The sequence below is a fragment of the Bombus pyrosoma genome, linkage group LG15, assembly GCF_014825855.1.
Source record: "Bombus pyrosoma isolate SC7728 linkage group LG15, ASM1482585v1, whole genome shotgun sequence".
Classification (NCBI taxonomy): domain Eukaryota; kingdom Metazoa; phylum Arthropoda; class Insecta; order Hymenoptera; family Apidae; genus Bombus; species Bombus pyrosoma.
The window spans coordinates 2,915,706-2,938,599 of record NC_057784.1 but is presented as its reverse complement, the minus strand read 5'-3'; the positions used below and the strand labels follow the sequence as shown (position 1 = coordinate 2,938,599).

General features: G+C 39.3%; 1 protein-coding gene across 2 annotated transcripts in view; it reads right to left on the bottom strand.

The window, feature by feature from the left end:
* The window catches only part of LOC122575575, a 79,442-nt gene that overhangs the window by 43,911 nt on the left and 12,637 nt on the right, over positions 1–22,894 (bottom strand). Inside the window, exon 1 of one of the 2 annotated variants that reach the window (XM_043744675.1) lies at positions 15,849–15,975. The exons of the other annotated variant lie outside the window; for it this stretch is intronic. The gene's annotated coding sequence lies outside the window, so the exon portion shown is untranslated. Of the gene's footprint in view, positions 1–15,848; positions 15,976–22,894 lie in introns of those variants that run through there. 2 annotated transcript variants of the gene reach the window in all.

Sequence of the window (22,894 nt, the reverse complement as noted above, 5' to 3'; positions counted from 1 at the left end):
AAAACGAGGTCATAACGATCATACGTTTTTTTTCGAACTTTTCTTCTTAATTCGGTGTGTTGGATCGACCGCTGCCATATCTGCCACGTATTCTGAACGAGCCTGTATAACAGCTACACAAGTATCCACGTATCTCCCGCGTATCCGTGCATAACGTGGCTTCGTGGCAGCTCGGAGAAGGCGAAAGAGTTGCACGAATCGACGCGATCCGTGAAATCGCCCTTCCCGTTTATTAAATAAATTCTTTATCCGCGACAGCAGCTCGTTGTAATGCCGGCGTATACGCGTGTGGTCGAGAGCCTTTTTCTCATCGATGTGTATTATACATATTAATGACGTAACGAAGTCATTTGCGCGTACACGGCTCGATGTAGTAGCATCCAAGTCAATCGTGTTTATTTTAACGCGATAACAATAGCTCGGCTCCTTTTTTTATGCTACGTCGCTTCACGCTATCGTGGCTCGGTCTATCACTACGTTACGGGGACAAAGGATCGTCCGTGGAATTCACCGAATCGCCCCATTTTCAGAGGGATACTTGCGATGATTTTCTAACAGGTAGTTACGTAGAAGCAGCGTGCACGATCTTGGGATCGGCCGAACCGCTGCGCTTTCCGCCTTCAGAATCTTCTCGTTTCGCTTTCTTGAACTCAGCTTCCAACAAACTCACCTTAGTGCGATACTTAATGGATGATGAAGAAGAGCGTTAAACTTGAAGCTTTTACGATAATCAAATGACATATTTCTGGTTCTACGTGCTTTCTAAGGCCACCCTGAACAAACGAGCCACGAACAACAACCACGAATATGGTTAACGAAGAGGAAGAATTATTAGTAATTAAGTTCTTTCAAATATCACTGCTGTGTCTATTTTAGGAAATTAAACAGCTCGAGTCGCAAGCAACTCGACCGATCCCAACGATTCTGTTGCTTCCGAACCAATGTTAATAATAAGATAATTTATAATAATAATAGTTAATAATAATCCTAGAGTTAAAAAATTGGGCGAATTCGGAGGAAATGTCAGAGAGAGCTTATCGATTCGCACGGGTCTCGTTTCAAGCTTTCTGAAACGTTAAAATCCTTTTTGTTTGCTGAAACAAACGCAGATAAGATCGGGGCATGAAACTTCAAAGACTCGAACGGACTTAGATTCGTGTAATCTGCCTAATCAGAACGAGGCTCTGCGACGCGTTGTAACAGCCGGTGATGGACTTATTTTCGACGAATTCGAAACACGTCACTAGCCCTACCCCCCAGTACAACCCTGTGAACACGATCGTGTTATATTTCGATAGTTTATCGCCTAGCAACAATTTGTATCTCGATCACGATTACGCCTCGACGTACAAAGGCGTTGAATCGTGCGTACATTCCACGCAAATAGAAGCTTCGCTGCCAATACACCGGCCAATAAAACGCGTCCAATTGTCGAGAGTTTTGGAATTGGTAGCATAGTTGATGTTTAATTGGCAGTTCTTTGGCGATTGTTAAAAGAGGAGCGCGCAAGTGTCGACGAAAAACAGAAGCGAGCGATTCGTTCCATTCACGTTGGCCGTGTTCACCGGTGTATGGTGATCGGTAAGGGAGGCAGGGAGGTTGTGCTGCAGAGGCGGCTGTAGAGCATGCGTGATTACAGGGCCAGCCAATGCATTCAAGATTTAGCCGGCGCAGCTGGTGTTGTCGTTCAAGCGGCGTGGCTAACCTCGTTCTGAATCAAGTTGTTCGGTCGCCGAGCACAGCCAATCGAGAACGTTTGCGGTCGGTGAATGACTGGTTCGAACGGTGTGCTTGTCAAAGCATACACCCGATATACGAGGCTACACATGGCCGCCTGTCTGAGGGATCAGCTCCTATATAGGCCGGCAGCTCTTACACCCCGCAAAAATCCTCGTCACTCCACCGGCTCTCCTCTTCTACTCCCTCGTTCTGTGTCCCGCTATCAACCCATTAATTTACCGTTATCGCGTTTCCAGATAAGAAACCAAACAGAGACCAGCATCTCGACAACTTCTCAACTAGCGTTTAAGGGAAATCGTCGTTCCGCCTAACGTCTAACTAGGAGGATGAAGTTTTAGTCGGAGCACGGTTATGCGAGCATCAATTGCACAGACGCTGCGAACAACGTTTAGATTAGCCAAGTTCGAATCAAGCGACTTGGATCGGGGCGAAACATCTTCGTCCAAGCTAACTTGTCGCTTTGAAACATCCTTTCGAGTTTTTCCGCTTGTTTGCGTTAGCCGAATCGGCTGAATTAAATAGCTCGAAGCTACTTTACCAAATGTAAAGTGGGTGTACTTTACTTGACTCGAAATATTCCTTCAAATTCGTACGTTTATTCGGATTACAAGTATGGTTAGTCAAAACGTAGTCCTTCTTCAAACTTACATCTTTTCGTTCTGACATCTTGTTTTAACTGCAGTCAAGAGAGAGTGAGAAATACGACCCGTTCCAGTTACTTAAATTACTGCGTTTAGTTTAATATGGTAAAGAAGCTGAGAATGATAATAGCGTAAGTCAGTTTACCGCTACTTTTCATAAAACAGCGTCCTGCGTTATTAATATCATAAAAAAATTAATCACATTCCCCCAAGTCATAAAAACGCGTCGAGGCAAAGAATGAACGAAGTTAACGTCTTAATTAATTATGAGACTAAAAGGACGAAACTCTCGAGAGCCTGCACCTTTTCAATAATTTCCAAGTTTCCCCGTAGACGTATGAAAATTCACATTCTATCTCATTAGGTAGTCCGACGTCCAGCTACGTGACCGAGCTTCTAATCATCAGCGAGTCATCGTCATGTTACGAAGCGACGATGGTTTGTGAGCTTGATCAGCCGATACACGTCGAAACGCGTAAAGTTTCAGACGGAAGAGAGAAGATCTGTGGATAGGCGGTTCGCAAATCACCCTATAGAGACGTACACGAGGCTGGCATCACGTGCAGCGACAGAGAGAGCGAGGGTGTACAGGTGAGAAGGATCCGTAGATGAGAGAGCTTCCCTCGTTGACTGGAGGCAGTTAGAGTGTGACAGATTTCACGGGACAACGAGCTAACGAAAAACTAGTCGGCTGTGAGGTGAGAGGGCAGAAACTACGCCGCGCTCTTCTCCTTTCGCCCCTTTTTGCCACCCTCTAACGGTCTAACCGACCACTAGACGCTTTTACATGGTATTCCAACCGACCACTACCGCCATGACGCTACATAACTAGACACTTTGGCTAACGTCCCGATAAACGAGCGACAAATAATTCGTGAAAAATGCACGTCGCGCGAGCGAAAGCCGAATGTTGATGGCTTTCAGTCGGTCCGCGGGCGGATGTGATTGTTTTTTGAAATTTATGCATGGCTGAATATCGTTGGATTTTAACATTAAAATATAATATGAGAATACAAAATATCGCTTTACAGTATCCACTCGTCTAATCAGCTGTTTGAAATTGATGAAGATTTTGTACGTAACGAGCGCAAGTTGAACAAGTCAAAAATGTATGAATATGGAAATATCAAGAATGGAGAAGCTTTTTACATTCGACGAACATATTTCGCAGAAGGTTACGTGTATAATAATTTTACATGGCAGTGAAGAATGGAGATCGGTCTTCAACGAGACACGCGAGAGGAGAACGTACACAGACAACAAACGATGGGAATACAATTTGCTCATTGTATTCGAATATTTTTCCGGCTTCAAATTTCATCGTTATTTAGTTTATCATCGTTTATTACGCGAAAACTGTGCGCATTTGATAGATTAAATTTCGTTAGTCGCTATAACTTTCTCTTACTATGTTAAAAAACAAAAGCATTCTCAACGTTACTCTGATCTAATCTTTACAACAACGCACGGTTACTTATTTGTATTTAGGGCAATTATAACAGCATTTATGGTTACTCGTCAAGGTTACAATTAAGTCCGATTATTTTAGTTTACCGCGCATAATACATAGAAAGCAGGAGTCCGCCGTTGGACTTCGTCTCACAAGCTTTCGTGTCCCTTACAGGGCTGCGCATTATTCTGCATCCTCGCGTTGCGAGCGGCCACCTGACGCACTCGACATTTTCCGAGAAATAATTTCGCTTCGTTTACGTTAAATACGCAACTCTAGCATATGCATCCATCGCCGGAATAATCAAATTGCGAAATTATTCTAATGAAATGGCACTATTTTAACTGCAGTTTTCACCCCTCCATTGTGCCTGATCTTATCCTCTCGAGGTCCTTGGTATCCAAGAAAAATGCATTTTACTTTACAAACGTAACGAGTGAATTATCATCAGAGAAATTCTTAAAAAACAGATCAACCACATATATATCGAAAATGCAGAGTAAAAAACGTTCGTTGTAATTTATCAGAGAATTAATTTTACTTCATACATACGTAAATTTATTTCATTTCGACCCTCTTCTCCGTTTTCAATAAAGGCAGCGTCAGTTGAGTCAATAATCCCAAGCCTCAAAAACTTTAATCCGGTGCTGTCCTTCATTCTCTTGTCCTTTTGACGCGGAGTTTCACTCGCCGACCTTTTCTCCGTGAAACGTCCAAGACTGCAACGTAGAGCTGCTCCCTTTCATCCCTTAAACCGTTCGCCACGTTAAGTACGAATTAAGACAGATCTCGTTTGCAGAATGAACGATCTACCTCACGGAGGATGCCATTAATCCGACCGTTACACTCTCTTCCTTGCAAAGAGTACCTAGTTTACAGAAACGGAGCTTCTTTTTTCGATGGAAACTCGGCTTCCCTCTCGAGTTTCTCCACAGTTCTCTCTCGTCTCTTGCGCTCGTAGCTGCTCTACTCGTCCCTAAGAGCGACTCTTTATATCTCGTCGAGCCCATATTTGCCTTTCGTTTCATCGCGCTTTGCTTCTTTTTCCGCTGATCGAACGTAAGAGCCACGTTCTCAAACGAAACTACTTTTCGTCTGACAAGGACCACTGTCCACGAAGCGTCGTTCCCCGAAACGCAAGCGTAGTCTGTTTTAAGCTAACTCTACACTGGCAAGCAATTGACAGCAGACACGTGTCGCAGCAAATCGGCATCCGTCTTTCTGCCGATTTTCCACCAAAATCTTTGCGTCTTCGTCTTTCGTAGAAAACACAGACGCTTACTGGTTGCGACACCTGTTTGCGAACAATTGTCTATCAGCGCAGACATAGCTGTAGGTGTTTGATCTACGAAACGTAGAGTAAGACACATTTTGTCTTTTCATCAAAATGTGGGACGACGAGGGAGACGCTCTCGTTCTACGTCGCTGTACGCAATAGTCTGAGTCGACAGAGTAAACAGGAACAAAACACGGTTGCTACGGTTCCAGCTACTGCTTGCAGACTAGCGAAGGTCGTATACATTCGTTTATAGCTGCAACGTACGCGTACGCCTCGCTACTGACGATGTTAACGTCAGTCGTCATGGCGGAAACGCGTAGCGACGAAAACGGTTCGCTGCAGTTTCGTGGACAGGTGCACATTACTTTAAAATGACTGCTGCATGGAAGCGTACTGTAAATCTGGCTTTACATCGGTCCAGTAGCGCTTCAGTTCGCTGATTCAATTCGGCACCGAATCGTAACTGGAATAACGTGAACAGTGTTTCCATTGCAATAAGTAATCCAGTAATAATATTTTACTATTCGTTTGCGTTGAAAATTTCATTCCTCTCGGAGGTAATTACGGAGCAATTAAGAGGATCACAACGAAACTGACTTTTGCTCACGTTCGTTTTGCTCCGGACAGCGAAAGCATAATCCATCTTCACCTATTTTTCTTCGTCCACTACGTTTCGATCGTTTTTCTAGCAAAACGTCCACTACATAATTCTTGTAAATATATCTTTTATTATATTATATCGTAGGAGGATCGTATCTAATTAAATTGTGAAATTGTAAACCTTGCGGCAGCTTTGCAAATTTATATGCTTCGGCATCAATTACGATTTCTTGCAATATTCGCTTAACGAAACACGCTTGCGAGTGTAGAGCACAATTTTCATACGATTGACGTACGTTCTACGTTCGTTCTTCGTACAATTGACGTACGTTCTACGTTCGTTCTCTTCGATAATTCTACGAAGAATGACAATCAATGACCGGGTACTGACAAAAGCCTAATTGATGGCAGCCTCGAGTGTTTCTACTTTCTCTTACTATAGTTTGACAAATCAAACTGCCGTTCCGAGCGTTTCAAGCTTCTCGTTGTCGCGTGTCCGGAACACAAATATTTGAGCGCAGCGTGCTATCACAGTAGCGTGTCACCAGGAGCCAGAGGACCATCCCTTTACGTATATGTTGTTCCTAAATTTAGCTTCGCGACATTTACGTATCGTGTGCCGCCACAGTTCTTGTCAAGTATAATTTAAAAGTCTAAGTCAAGCAAATACTTGTATTGTATATAGAACAGTATGTTAACGACTGTTTATTTATGCACCACCAAAAAAAAAAAAAAAAGAAAAAAGAAAAAATACTCCTTTTTAAATATCAATACACAGTGGATACACGCCTATCGTAAACGAATATAATCAGGCGCAGCTTTAGCATTTGGCGAAAAAACGCCGACCGGAGAAACGAGCGGTGGATTTCCATAGTAAAGGTTCATTCAAACGCTCTTGTTTATTAATGGCGTATTTCTGATCTTTCGCAAACACGCAAGCCTTTTTCAAGGGTGGGAAGTTAAGGGTTCGGATAAAAGGCTGATAATACCAAGGTAAATAGATTAAAGGTGAAAGGGTAGTCGTTGGAAAGTTTTGAGGGAAGATAAGTACGTCCACGTTGACGAAAGAGAGCGCTCGCGCAATACAAACACAAGCCACTAATGACGTTGGAAAGGTTAAGGGTTCTTAGAACGGGTAGACGAAGTTGAGGATAAGTCGGCAGAGGAAGGATGAAGACTTGATGAATGCCGGTGAGCTATGGATGTGAAAGGATGGCGTTTTTCTACGATTCTGCTTCTCTCAAACGTTTCAAACGCTGACAAACAAATAGCCGAGCAGCAGATGCAAACGGATTCGAGGGACGAGCCCAGAGTTCTGATCCAATTTCTTCCGCCCCTGAGCTTTCCAGTAATTTTAATCGTTTCAACCTCTTACCCCTCTAATATTCTACGCGAGCGAAAATATTTGTAAAACCAAAAGAATTTCACAAATCCATCGTAAACGGATCGAGGTTTTATCATTCTTTTTTGATTTCTTCTTTATAAGATTCCGAAAGTCCTTTCGACTTTTCAAGAAGGAAGGATCGAGGGATCGCTGCTTTCAACCCTTGTGCAGGCAAAATTGTTATTCGAAGAGTGCGTAAGTTAGAGTTCAAAGCTTTGCCAGTTCAAACTTTTGTATGTTGGTCGATGGACGAGAAAATAAAACGTTTCAACGTCTATTAAGTCAATTTCTTGCAATTTTCTATTCATTTTCATCTATTAGGTTGTCCGGAAAGTTTCTTTCGTTTCATAAGGTGACAATAGACGAACAACAATTTCTGTTTTATATTATTTTATTGAATTAGCTATGATCCATTTCGTTATATTTCTGTTATTACGTTCGTGTATAATTCAATAAACTAATATAAAACAAAAATATTATTATTATTACTATTATTTCCTTATAAAACGGAAGAAACTTTCCGGACAACCTAATACTTCTTACTTTATCTTACTTCACTCCTACTATAAAAGCGAAATGAAAGTTCTTCACTATCATCGGCAAATACGATCCAAATTGGAGTAATCAACACCGGTTCTGATCGGTATCATTGGTTCGAAATTGTAGGTGTCTCGAGTTTCCATTATTCGAGCAACGTCCATCGACTATCGAAATCCTAGTCCTAACCCACAGTAGCTGTAAAAGATACTTGCATGTGCCCCCCTCCCCCCGAAGTATCTCACAGTTTTTACGTTTCGTTAAAATTTGTTGTACTCGTATGAAAAATACACACTACGAAACAGCACCAAGTTTGATATACTTGGGCTTCGTTAATTACTATACACGCGCTACTATAGCTACGATAGTGTACAAACATTTTCTGTAGTCACGTTAATCTTCCAATCAAACCTTCCACGAGACGCACGTGCGACCAAGTGTGCATTCAAGAATTGCGTTATTTTTTAGAATGAAAATTCATATTATCCGACGTACACATAACGTACGTCTCTATTATTAGAATTATTTAAAAATTCAAATGTTAATATTAAAATAATTTCACGTCGGGCATCAACCCTTTAGATATTTGCCACATATCTCGCGACATCCTCAACAACATTTTTCCTGACTGCAGTTCGGAGCTATTGGGTTGGCAACTAATTATCACCTAATGACACAATCCGCAACCACTTAGTTGCCAACTCAATATATACTCCGATCGTAGATTGCGTAGATCGCACGATGATACGCGTCAACGAAAATAATTATTAGACAACTTTTGAGAATCGTGTGACAAGTTTGACAGGAATGGGAGCCATTCTTCCAGTGATTCGGCTCCATTACCTTACTTCGGCTCCTGTCAAGCTCAGCAGTGCACATATAACAGCTTCGCATACAACGGGAGCTCCTTAATGATCTCGGAGTTCCGAGAGCTTTTGAGTTTACCGATCGCTGATGGCGAAAGCTCCGAAGTAAAGAACCTTTGTGCTCTAGCCCGGATTCTTGAGCTTGAGCTACCGACGATCTCTTATCGTTACTGCAGTCAGCCTTTCCTTTTCTCTCCCGATCCACCTCCTTGCTAAGGTATCCTTGTTCTTCATACACCTAGAGCTTTGTTCTTGAGCTTTGATTTCGTACGACGTCGGTGGTCGCCTGCACGCGAAACTCACTGAAATGCCCGCCAGATATGTTCTTTGGTTCGTTGCTTTAACGTTCACAATGCTTGTTAGAGTTTCCTGTTGCACTTTCGCGTTTTTCTTACTTCGTACCGTCTCTTTTGGTCACTCGAGACGTGTCTACGATACGATGTATATGACGACGATTGTATTAGTTTCTTTCGTTTCATAAGGTGATAACGTATGAACAACAATTTCTTAAGTTTTTATATTATTTTACCGAATTAAGTATGATCCATTTCGTTCTATTTCTGTTATTACGTTCGTGCATAATTCAATAAACTAATATAAAACAAAAAACATTGTGCGTCTATTATTTTACGTTATGGGGCGCGCTTTTGGGCAAAATTTTCCGTGCATATTAAACAAAAAGTAGGAAATTTGAAAAGCATCATCCATTTCTGAATAGGAATGAAATTTCTAAGTTGGATAAAAGTTGTTCAAACGACGCCAGAATTAATTTATTTCCTATTTCTTCTTTGAAGATTGAAACCTTGTTGTCCTTTGGTTCGATTTCATTGGGAAATTAAATGATGATATACAGACACATGGTTTTTGGTTTCGTCCTGTGTGTCTGGATTTGCATAAGTTTTGCGAAAGAATCAGCTGCGCGTCTACCACTTAAAATATTACGATCGATGCTTTTCTCAACCTTTGTGATACCACAATTTGTAAGGATAAGGTTAATACTTTTCGAGGCACAGTTGAAAGCAATACTCTTAGAAATATTTGCCGGGAGAACGCGGTGAACAAATTTAGTAACGAGATTTTAAAGAGTTTCAGTAATACGCGATCGGTCGACAAGATATTGGATTTTTAAGACGATAAATAAGAGATGTGACGTATCGTGTCCTTCCCCTGTGGTCTTCGTATCTATCGAAACTTTTAGCGAGACACCGAGTTACCCTTACTTTCTTTCAAGTTTTATCTCATCAGCCTGAACCGCTAACCTTTGTAAATCATAGTTTTTAAGTTACATAGCACTGTAAGATAGATTTAATATCAATCTTAACGTCAGTTCAGTGGATAGTTCTTGTGTAGCCAACGCTTTTTACTTGTCAAATTTAAAAGATTGTTGCGAGTATTTGACAGCAAAAATATGGAATGTCAAAGCCAATGTGAACAGCGGCAGAAAATTAAAGAAACGGTCGGTTTTTACCGATATCTGAGGTATTGATGGAATAGAAAGAACAACGAATCGTTTGCGAAACCTCGAACCGTACAACACGTGTCCTAATAATTCGTCAACGTTTTTAATTCTCAAAAGTTATATTTTATTTAAAAAAATTAGATAAAAGGAATCGAATGGAGGGCAACAGTGAAGAATATTTTTTACAAATTTACGGGGAAACTTTGTCTGTACCGATACATTTGTTTAGGAAGGGAAAATAAGCGCGAAACTCTTATGGGAAACGCACATCGGCGAAAAACTAGAAGGATTCATGGAAGGAAGTCATGGAAAACGTTGACGGCTGATTGGCAAAAGGTCACAGCTAGCAATCTACAGCAAATTGCCGATGTGTAAAACTATTTTCAAACCAATATGGACGTATGCCTGCCAATTATAATTATGGACACAGCCTGGGACTGCAATATCAAACCAATAGATGGGAAAATAAAACACTGAAAGTCATTTTCAATGCAGATTGCTACATCCCGAACAAACAAATCAATAAAGAAACCGGTACACCCACTGTAAATGAAGACACAGCAGGTTATATCAACAAATTGAGCTGAAGATTTAATCCAACAACCTGGTCAAAAAATTGTTGGACACCAGAAGAATGCGAAAGATCAAAGGGACATCATTTTCTACGTTTACCGTTTTAGATTTTGGCGACATAAATTAAATAATATCATAGCGACGCATCACCGAGTCCACTCACGTTCCTGTCAATTTCAGTTATCACAGTCTGTACTGATTATCATTGCATGATAGATCGCAGATTGCACATAATTATAGAGTAGAATTATACGAAGAATTATACATAAAAATATACGCATGAAAAAATACATGATCGAGCATAATTTGCAATCGTGAGTTACAAACTGAAGAATCAAAAATTTCGCAACAGTTTCTTATTCCGACGATCATTTCATGATTCTGTCTGCCACGTTCGCGACCAGAATGGCCATATCACAGTATCAACGACAACAATTCCACGCAATTCTCCTTCGTCTTATCCTTCTACTCTTTTAGGCCATTAGGTACATCCGTTATGCACTCAACTTTCCCAATTATCCGAACGATTTGCTTCGAGCGAGTAGATTTTAATATCGTTCGTGCGACGCGAGGTAACGAACTTTTCAAACTCTGCTCGAACATTCAGCCAACCGATTGGAAATTTTCAAATTTTCACAACGTAAAATTAAAAACTAATAAGAATTGATCGTCAACGATAAAAGAAAGCTGTCGATACGTGGTGGTTGGTTCAGAATTCTCGGTTCAGTCGCACCTAACATAGTTGATTAGCACGTAAAGTATCGAAATGCGACTAAAGAGCGTTACTGGCAAGATAAAACGCGAAACATGGAAATATCAAGAAGCAGCGGAGAAATAACTTCGTCATTGGCACAGTCGTGTTTAAGAACGGCTATTCGTTCTTTTTTTTTCCGCTTGTGACAAGCCATTGTAGCGAACGAGGCAGAAGATTTTAAATAAATTGCTTCCGTCCGCTTTGAAGAGGTCGACTTCGTTATCGGCGATTCGATTGCACGTTCAAAGAGAGTAAACTTCGTATTGTAGCTACGATTAGGCTTCAAAATCGATATCGCCGAATGTGGAACGAGTCGCTTACAATATTAAAAAAGAAAAAGAAAAAAAGAACGGGGAGAAAAGGAAAGGGGGAGAAATTACGTCCAACATCTTCGTCAAAACGGGATGGTGAAAAAAATGTTAAATTTGTACCCCTTCGGGCACCTAAAATTCTAATAAAGCATAAAGAGTCATAAAAAGTAGAATCATTTATGAGAAATGTGATGGGAAAGTTGTAAAAAAAAAAAAAACGTAAATGAAGGTAGCTCCAAGGGCGAATTGGAACTTTCTCGTTTCAAACGATCGTAGGCTTCGAAATGAATGCGTGAAATGGAAAAATTCGAGCGCTATTTTCTAAAGGAAAATCGATATTCATATAGTATAGTAAAAACTATGTATCGCTCAGACCGTTAATCGACAACAATAAATGGCAAATCAAGGTAAGCTATCACGATGCAATTATTCTATGAAATATGTTTGTTATTAGAGTAAGAGACCCTGTACACGTCTAAATAACAAATTAACAAATTTACATGTGAATTTTTTATAAATCCATCGTTTCTCTTCTATGCACACAGTTTTACGATAAAACATATTTCAACCACGTGAAAGACGAATAATACGAACAATTGTAAAACGCACGCTTTCGCATATATATCTTTCATTCTATTTGCACGAGCTTTTATGAAACATCGAGTAAGTGGCAAAAAGGCTTTCAGCGGACGAAATTTGAGCGTCTCTTGCCGGTAATTTACTTCTAAAACAAGATCGAGCGTATCGACTACGAACAATTATCGTTGTACTTTTCGATAAAATCATCGTCGACGACTCGTCGAGTGTAAGTGCCGCGATGTACAATGCCCTGTTCGAATAAGGAAGCACTTCGTTGCTTTTTCATCAGTTTTCATCTTTTTTTAGCGAAATTCCGCGTTCTACGATGCAACGCGTCCACCACGAAATATCGCGCTGCGTTCCTTCGCGAAAGTCCTTTCGCATCCGTGAAATACGTTGCCACTGCTGCATCTCGTGATTTTCTTATAAACGTAAACGGAAAAGTCAAAGAGTTAGAGCGCGCTGAAAGTAAAATACGTCAACGTGTAACGATTAAAGTGGGCTGGCTCTTTAGTACGATTTTATCGTTCGTTGCGCAGCCCAACAAAGAGGAAATTAATTGACAAACGTGGCACGCGTAAATTTACAAGTGGAATTAAAGCGTTACATTTAACAGGGATAAACAGCGGTGCAACGATTTCGCGTTTCGCTACAAAGAATTACGGTGCTGTATCAAGTTCGGCGCAACGCTTGAAACGACAAAGCAAGGGCCTATTACTCTCTCGGGTCGTCCCCATTTTTCCGAGACACGTAAAAAGATACAGCGAAATCACGAGCAACGTGTATCCTCTTCGAATCGTATATCTCCGAAAGGAAGCTCGTTAGTCGAAGTAAAAACCACGTTAGATAGTTATGAATCACCATTAGTGGACAAACGTGCTATTTAGAAGCGCGAAAGTATCTTGCTAAGCCCTGGAACGAAGCTCTTGTTTCGATGATTCACAGGAAACCATAAACAGCCTTCCGAGAGGATACTCAAGTTCGACATTTCTCTGCGTATTATTCGTTGAATTTCAAACGAAGACTACAAACGAGCAAGACGATAAGCCGAGTTTCTCGTCTTTTATGGAACTTTTTTAAGGAAGCAGTTTTAAGATTCGTTATGAATTAATATTACAAGGTTTAGCAACTTAGTCTATGGACGGTTACGAAAGGAATTCTAGGAATATGCTTAACATCTTCTTTCACCTAAATTCCATAATCTTACGGACAAATCAAAGAATTTCTGGCATCGAGATTAACTGCACGTTTTTCACGTAACAGAAACTTCTTTCATTCGTTTCACGAAACAACGTCGTGCAAGTTACTTATGGTTTTAGAATTATGTTACGTTTACACGATTTTTACGCGTTGCTTCGTTGCTTGCTTGTTTAACGGGTTCATTCACCGTGTGACAATTTAACCTTTTCTCCGCTTGAAATTTCCCGAACAGATTTCTCGTCCCTTACTCGACAAGCTCGCACTCTCATGCGGTAAATTCGAGACGCCTGATTTAGAAATGTCACAACGGCGTTAGAAAACGAGTGAACGGAGTTTTCTTCGAAACGAAAACGTAGGGAACCGAGGAACGGGAAGTGCAAACAAAATACACCGGCAGCTGAAAAACTTTCGGCAGAAATCACGCCACGTGTATAATAAAATTCTCTAGCGCAACGCTGATTACTCATTCGATTACTCATTCGATTACTCATTCGATTACATTTGATTGCGACCTGGTACCGCGTGTATACTGCCATTCAAAAGTATCCGGACACTTGTTTTTTGGCAAGATGTATTTTCATTACACGATTGCTGATAAATTGCAACGATTTTATTTTCTACGATCATTACAGCTACGTAGAATATTACGTTCTGTAATAACAAAATCGTGCAGGATGTTATATTTTGGACAGTGTTATTATATTTTGACAGTGGAAACAGCAAAGTGAAAAAGAAAAAAAAATAATAAAGTCGTAAATGTAGTTCTTCTTAGTTCTAGTTAATGAATGGAACAAATATTTGCTGAAGCTCTATTTCTTTGATTGTATCCATCAAAATGTAAATTTGCACAAACATCTGCCGTCTATTTGTCACAACACGCGCCAGATTACACGCTGCTTTCGTCATACCGTAAAACTTATTACAGTTTTTAAAAATAACAAGCAACGACAGTTAACCAATGTGCAAATATCGTCGCGAAAAGTATTCGAAATATTCGAATACCGGCACAAACGACCGTACTTGTCAATGATTTAATTATTTAACTGTTCAATTGCAGTAGCTCTCCGCACGTATTAATTAATTGGGAACTATGCTACCCGTTCTGAACGATGTCAAAGACACGTACAATAGATGTATTTTAAAATATTACACTAGAATAAAGTAAAATAGGATAGAATAGAATGCAATGTAAATAATTTAGCAAAATGAATAGATCAATAATATATTTATATGTTTATATAAATGTTTAACTCATCAAAGATCGTGAAATTAAATAAATGTGTAAAAGATGAGTAAACACGAAACAATATATAAATGCATATGAAGTAAATTATTGTGCTATCAAGAGAATTAGAGAAAAATTTATCGGAATAACAGATATAATAAATTACAGAAAGCCGTTACTCGAATCGTATTTGAAACAAATAGGATTTTTATCATAGTGGTATAAAATATACGAATTTCTCTTTCCATAAAATTGTAGAATTCATATGGAAGAGGGAATATTCGATTGTTCGAAAAGTTTGCAGCGTTTTTATCCTGAATTTCTATCGAATATTGAAATGTTCCAAAAAGTACCGCTCTTAGTTGGATACGAAAGAGAATCAGGGAAGAACATTGAAAATTCTTTAGTAAAACAGGTTGCTTCTCTCAGCGAGACAATGTATGACATAATATAACGAATATAATACACTCTCGTTATTATTTATCGTGGTTTTCGCGAAACGTAATGATAATTTTCATAAAGCTAGAAGATCTAGACGAGAGAAATAGCGATGAAAAAAATATCAAGAGAAACCTTGGAATTTTCTTTTTGAGCCATGACGTTCAAAAGATGGAATTCGATAGCATAAATCGATCTTTAAAAAAAATTTCAAATGAAATTTTTGTAGTGACGCGATATTAACCTTCAATGGGCTAATACGTTTTAAAGTTCCAGTAAAATTCAATCTTAAGTTTACTTTTGCTTTTAATTTCAACTTGTAGTGAGATTATAAGAATAGGAAGGAAGCTTCTGTAACGAGAACAGTGCATAAGATAAGATAAGACAAGAGACAGTAAATGCAGATGTGAGTGGAAGTCATTCAATGCCGGAAGGCATGAATAACAAATAAATAGAAAAATTATACTTATGAATGGCAGCGTACACGCAAGTGTCATCGATTGATGGCGCGGCAGCGAAATGAAAAAGAGAGGGAACAGAGTTCTCGCTCTGTCTATTATTCGTCGTTGTTATTGCATTCGGTCACGAGCTCGTTTCATTTTATTTTCCTCTCTCATTTTTCCTCTTTCGTTTCAACGCCGGCTGAACGTTAAATAAAGCACGTCGAACGCGAAAATCCGCAATTTAAAAGTTTCTTTGTTAACGACCTGTCGTTGCTACTTGTCGCGTTAAAGGTAACGCGACGAATCGCGATCCTCTTTTGAAAGTTTCCAAACTGCGCGACTACCTAGTCAAACGAGAGGAAAGCTTACCTTCTTGTCTCTTTTCCCCTCTTCGGTTACAAAATCCAAGCTTTTAAAAAGGAACACTAGTCGACTGGATAAAGTTTAACTCGAACGAATCAGAATACCGCGCGTAACGTGGCAAATCGCAAACACTTTCACGCACGTATCGTGTTTTATTCGATCGCGTTACATTTGCTTTCGATGGAATCACTCGCGTCGTACAACTGTCACGAAGCTGACGTACAAAATTCGATATACGAAGTTCGCTCAAGAAAACGAAACCGCGTATTAGTCTCAGAAACGGCCAAACTAGTTGAAATGATTCGCAGATTTAGATTTCCTGTGTTTGTCGAGATAGAAACGTTAATTACATCGTACGAAAGCAACAAGTGAGAAACATGATAGATCACGCTTCGAGTGTTTCGTAATACAACGATTCTAGGAATCGATTTAAAAAGCAAATCATTTTTTCAAACATACCATAAAATCCTAATCAACTGGCATTCGTAATAGCGAAAATTTGCACTTTCCAATACCACCGTATCTCTGTATCTATCTTTAGCTCTCGATAAACATCATTTAAATATCGAGGTTGCTTCCTGATTGCTGTAAACTTTGATCGATTCGTTAGTTTCTCTTGGACGTTGAATCTCAGAAGCTACTAACGGAATTGAGTACACCTCGTGAAAAGTTACATATGTAGAAAGTCCTTTTACTTTTTAAATAGTCACTTTTATTTTTCACTGAACATCCGCGTCTTTCGCCACATCCCTTACTTCTCTCACAGGCTTTTAAACTCCTCGTAATCGAACGTTTCACTGTAGGCAGAAATCGTTAGCCAAACAGGCCTGCTAAACTAAAACAATGAGATTGCCCGATGAAATTAACGGCTATTTCTTATTACACGTTGTTCGAAGCCCTGGAATTGCCAAGTTTAATAACAGTGCCGCTTGCGTTTCACGATATTAAATTCCATGTTTAAAATCGTAGACGATATACGTATCGAGATCCTGTTTTAGCAATTCGTCAAGTCTAAAAACTACCGTTTCTAACCAGAACGCATGAAAATTAATATTTTTTAATCAGTCAATTCTTCGGAACATCTCTCAGATCTTTCTCGATGTCTTTCATAAGTCAAAAGGAGGATGTTAAAAAATGTGGGAAAAAAGCGTCAATCCGAAACGTGATGAGAAAGAGTTGGGGAAGAGGAGCGCGAAGATGAAAAAGTGGCACAAGTCGAACTTATCTACGCGTTACACGTAACCTTAATTTTCTTCGCATTTCCATTCAGCTACGGAATAATTATTCGTCCATGTCGACGTAATAATTCTTCGGGAATTCCGCTGATAAATCGGTGGAAGTTTGAAATCGAACAAAATCCGAAGTACCGGCAGATCGTTGCTACGTGAGAACAATAGCCAACAACGATCTCGTGGTGCTTCGGATTCGTTCGGCTTCAAACTTCGATTGATTTATCACCAGAATTTCTAAAGAATTGTTTCCTAGATGAATCCGTATCTGTTCGCTGTCACTTTCTCGTCTCCGCGCTCGTTTGTTTTCAACTTGCCCGTCGCATTTCGGATAAACGATAACGTGCATTTTTCGTTGCTCGACAGATGCTCTTGAATGTCCGACAAGAATATCTCGTCCGCGTGGACGCTGAAAAATGCCAGTTTTCTAATATTCTCCTTTGATATCATTGAAACGAACTTCTAGTAACGGATTTCTAGCAACAGAAACGGAACAGTGACAATTTGAACATTTCCTCGTGGGAAATCATTTCATTGTTAACGAAGATGTGTCAACGGACGAGCGCATAGATCCCGTGCAGCTCCCTCGATCCTCGTTTAATATCTGGATCCGAGCACGCCAGTAATGTCGCTTCAACCTCGTGTCATGTTGATCGTATCGACAAATACGACTGCCGCTTGTCGATAGCCAATTCCCACTGCTGAATATTCACCAGGCTTAGAGATGACTCAGAAAAATATTTAAACGCCTATAGAAACTTTCTCTGCGTATATTTCATACATGTAATACAAGATATTTTGAAGTTTCATCATTGTAACGAATCACGAAAATCACAATTATACTGAAAATGTTTGAGCAGATTCTGAGAGTGTACAGACGATATTTAGTGCAAATATAATATTAACATTTAAACAATTGATTATCCATTGTAATTGGTAAACCTTGTTGAGGTTGACTGATAGAGCAACGAGTGGATGAATTTGTAATAGAAAAATATATTGATATAAGTATAGGTATAGGTATAGTGTATGCTGATACACATCCTCATTCTTACAGTGTTACAATACAACAGAAAGAATATAATATAATATCACAAAAGTATTTAAACAACCGATTATCCATTGTAATTGGTAAACCTTGTTGAGGTTGTCTGATAGAGCAACGAGTGAATGAATTTGTAATAGAAAAATATATTGATATAAGTATAGGTATAGGTACAGTGTATACTGATTCACATCTTCATTCTTACAGCGTTACAATACAACAGGAAGAATATAATATCACAAAAGTATTTAAACAACTGTAATTGGTAAACCTTGTTGAGGTTGACTGATAGAGCAACGAGTGGATGAATTTGTAATAGAAAAATATATTGAAATAAGTATAGCTATAGGTACAGTGTATACTGATCCACATCCTCATTCTTATAGCGTTACAATACAACAGGAAGAAGATATGATGAGAAAAGGACATTACCAAAAAGTTAACGTTGGTGTGTAGCTCTAGCTGCAGGCTAGAAAGAAGAAACAGCAATAAAAATCTATTTATGGCTCTTTTGTTTCTAGACCTTGTAATCCAAAACAAAATTTATATTCAATAATATGGACCTCTCCTTATATTTTCTTCGTAACAGCGGTCTGCAGGTCACGAATATACAAGAGAAAAGGTTTTTTTATTATTTAATTTGTACTTTACAATTTGTCCAGTTGGACGTTTGGTAAATTTTTCTAACTTAATTGCTAAATAACATGTGGATGGCTACCCCCAGCGGGATACCACCTTCGAGTTTGACTATTTTATTTCTTTAGTGAGGTCAGTGGGGTGTTTTCTTTTTAGTTTTCTTTCTATGAGAGTTTTGCTCGCTTCAGTAGCCAGCTGGTTTAAAAGGAAAAGTGTAGAATTTTTCTTCAAGTAATTACTTGAATAAAACTCATCTTTCTCATTTATTGTAGAGTATTAACAATTGTCTTAAACATGCAGATATAACAGAAATAATGTACAAGTGATCGCTGGACGATTCCCTACCAAAGAGTAAAAAAGAAAAATATGAAATAAAATTTGCTCGTCCGAGGCTTAGTATAGGAGAAAATCGACTTTGAAAATTTGTTCGATATATATAAATATGTGACTATGACTAGGTACGAGCGAACAATCACATGGAGATTATTCTACGTGCGAGTATAAGCGAGAAACGTGGAACAGAACTTTCCCGTTTAAGAATTCATTTTCAAGAAGATAAAGTTGCTTCATGTTTATTTAATAGTCGATCTAGTACACGAGTATGATAAATCTTCAATCTTACTTTCCTCGAAAACAAAACGTCTTCTGAAAAAATATTATTCCACATCTTCGACTTATTTTTACACCTGGAATAATATCCTATCGATTACGTTCTACTATTTAGCCTGCAATTAGCCACGTTCAAGTAGACTTGATCAATTTTCAGACTCGATTTTCCCGAAAACTAAGCTTCTCGAGGAATCGCCTCGTGATCGTTTGTACGTGTTACCAACACAACTGTACATTATTATACGTATACCGTACATCAATATTTCAAAAAGCTGCTGGTTGCGATGAACGTCCGTTGTAACTTCTATACACATTCCAAGACTGATTTCATATTCTAGCTGTATAATCGGGTCAATCCTGTCCCACAACGGTGCGAACGAACGTACAAAATGCCTCCTATAACGCGTATAATAGAAATTTTCTCTGGCAAGTGGTCGAATATTAATGTAAGTCACTGTGTATCGTACAACCCCTATTCTCTGCTGCTTCCCATTTCTTGCAGACATACAACCCTTTCTACTACCTCTCTTTACACCCTCTCAATGTTTCCCTCAAGAACCATTGTTGAACTTGTAGCCCCTCGCTTTGATATCTGCTTTCTTGCTGAATCACTTTCGAACGCGCACTTGGAATTTTATCGCTGCTTCTCTCCCTTTTTCCTCGACGTTCCCCTCGCTCTTCACTTTCGTTTTCCCGTATGAGCCGTACCATGACCATCTATCAACTATGAAAGCTTAATTCGATTCGACTTCGCGCTCAACCGTACGAAATTAGACGATCGAACAACGCCGGCTTCGATGTATCTTTTTCGCGATTAAACGCTTCTGGTTTCGGTACGGCCACGAGCTGCTTGCGATCCACCGTTATTCCGTTATTATCATAAATCATTTACTTGGTCGTCGCTTCCGCTCAACTTAGTTTCGTTATCCGATAATCGTTCGCAGTCAATCAATCTCTCGTCTTTTCCGACATTATTAAATTATGACGATTAGTGATCGATACGGTGAATTTAGTACGAACAGCAATAATCACGTCCAATATTTACGAGCACGAAAAGAGAAACGAGAAACGGTTCGCGAATAACTTTACGATCTGATTAACATCATCTGTGCAAGGATATTTGGAGTGACGGTAATACTTCCTTTTAAATTCTATTTATTTATCTCAACTCTACTTATAACTCCATTTATTTGAACGATATATCGGTAGCCGTTTAAATGAAGTTTTGCCAAATTGAATCCACTTGCGGGCATATCAACTCTTACTATACGAACGAAAAATTATAGTTAGTTGTATCTACTATCCGGTGTCCGGTATTTCGAACAATTTATTTATACTCTTGTCTTCCTTTCTTTCCATGCCTCGTGTTTCGTAACATTTCATCGATCGCTCTACCGAAGTATTTCCTAAAAGTCTGTGGCGCGAGAAAGACTACGAACGAGTAGCGCAACTGCAAGGAATATGTAAATATTCGTTTTTAATATAAAATAAGCGATCACGTAGTTGTCATTACGAGACCGCTATCACGCTCATTTTGCATGGTATTGTACCTCCAAACAGCTACGGGAAAACGAAACTTGGTGAAATTGCACCTCAAAGTATGTAGAGAACGAGATCACGTACCCGGGCTTTACGTAATTACGATTTGAGTTAACTCTGTTCGAAAATGCAAATTATGCGCACCGATTCGACAATCCTCGACCGCCTGATTCTAGAGTTGCAAAGCGTGTTTATCAAACGAACGCGCGCTTAATACATTGTTTGCTGCAGTAATAACACTGAAGATCCGCGATCGGAATGCAAATTCAAGCAAACCCATTTTACTTTAATATCGAAAGCGTCGGATCAACATTCGCCCTCGCTAGAGTCTGATTCATTCTGAGACGTTTAAGTATCTCGTAGCTTCCTTACTCTGTCACTATGCACATGTGCGCATTAGCAATTACATGGCAAGAAAGCAACAAGACCAGCGAAAAATAAAATATATTGAAAGTTCTGAAATAATCCCAAAACGATCCAACTTAATTTTTATTTCCAAGATATTTCTTCGAAGCGGAGATTTCACGCAGATTATTCCAAGAAGCATCTCTGTCACATGTTTCGCATCAGACGCATTCCAAGTCAATTATTTTCATTTCATTACGTCCAATTTCCATTTCACAATGATATTTATTAGAGGCGAGTATCTGGTACAGATCATCAAAGTATTTGGACAGCCGATTATTCGATTATTATACAAATATATGTAACTTTCATCTAACGGTAAATCCATGTTTCCGCTATGTAATTTACCGCTTCTACATACAGAGAGTTCACGCTATTAGTTTGCAGCGTTGTTCTCGTAAACGATAAATTATGAGGGAAAAATGAACGAGGAAAATTGACGAATGCTTCAAAAGTGGACTACGTGTTCATCGTAATATCTTCTTCGCGAGTGCAAAGATGTAGGTGCGCAATCTTCCGTTTAATGGAAAGCTTCCTTTTTCTCTTCCTTTATACGTATCGAATCTTTTCGTCGGTTTGCGGAAAAAAGTATCAGCATAACATGGTCGAAAACTAATTAGTTTACAGGATATTCGAATTCTAACTTTGTAGAATATCATATGAAAAACAAGGAGAGACGTAACGCACTACCCCTGTATTTATATACTTGCTCTGTCTTGCATATGATAAATTCTACAAACTCTGCAATACGACATGTTCTATTGCAGAATGCACATACATTTGCAAAGAGTATTACCGCGAATGTACAACTCAGTTCGAAGCGTTCGTATTTTTTCCTCTTTCATTTTTCCCTCGAGCCTATCGTTCGCGAGAGAAACGCTGAGAACTAACAGCGTGAACGTCGTGTACATTTTCGGTGAAGTGCTTCGGAATTCCACCAACGTAATCATAAAATTTCGTCGAAATGAACTTTAGAAAAATGTCGTACAACAGCGTTCGGTGTTCAAATACTTTATCGCCGTATTTCATCGAACATTTTCTATAGCCTATCGTTCGCTATCTATCGTCGCTTAGGGTTCGATAGACACCTAGGGGACTTTCCCGGGTGGAAACACGGAAGCAACGATAAGTTGTTACGATAAGATAAAGTTAAAATATCCTCTGAACTAATCAGTTTTCGAATACGTTGCCCTAATACTTTTTTGCGTAGAACGAAGAGAGGATTCGATGTATGCGCAAAAATAGAACCGCAAATCGCGCGCGTATTTTTGCACTTGCGAAGAAATATTATCGTAAATACGTGACTCACTTTCAGCGGTTCGTCCTTTTTCTCCTTCGTGTTTTCCTCACGTTTATCGTTCACGAGGAAGAAACGCTGGTACCTGATAACGCGAACACCCTGTATATTTTCCAATTGTTTGCAAATTCCACCAATAACCGCCCGTCGATGTTAATATATTTCGCGTTGTTTGCCTTAAGCTCGCGTAATACTACGCTTCGTTCTCCTTCGTCCCGGCTATTTTCTTTTCATTAGCTACAAGTCTCTCGTAAAAGACTGAAATACTCGATGATATTGGCATACTCAATTT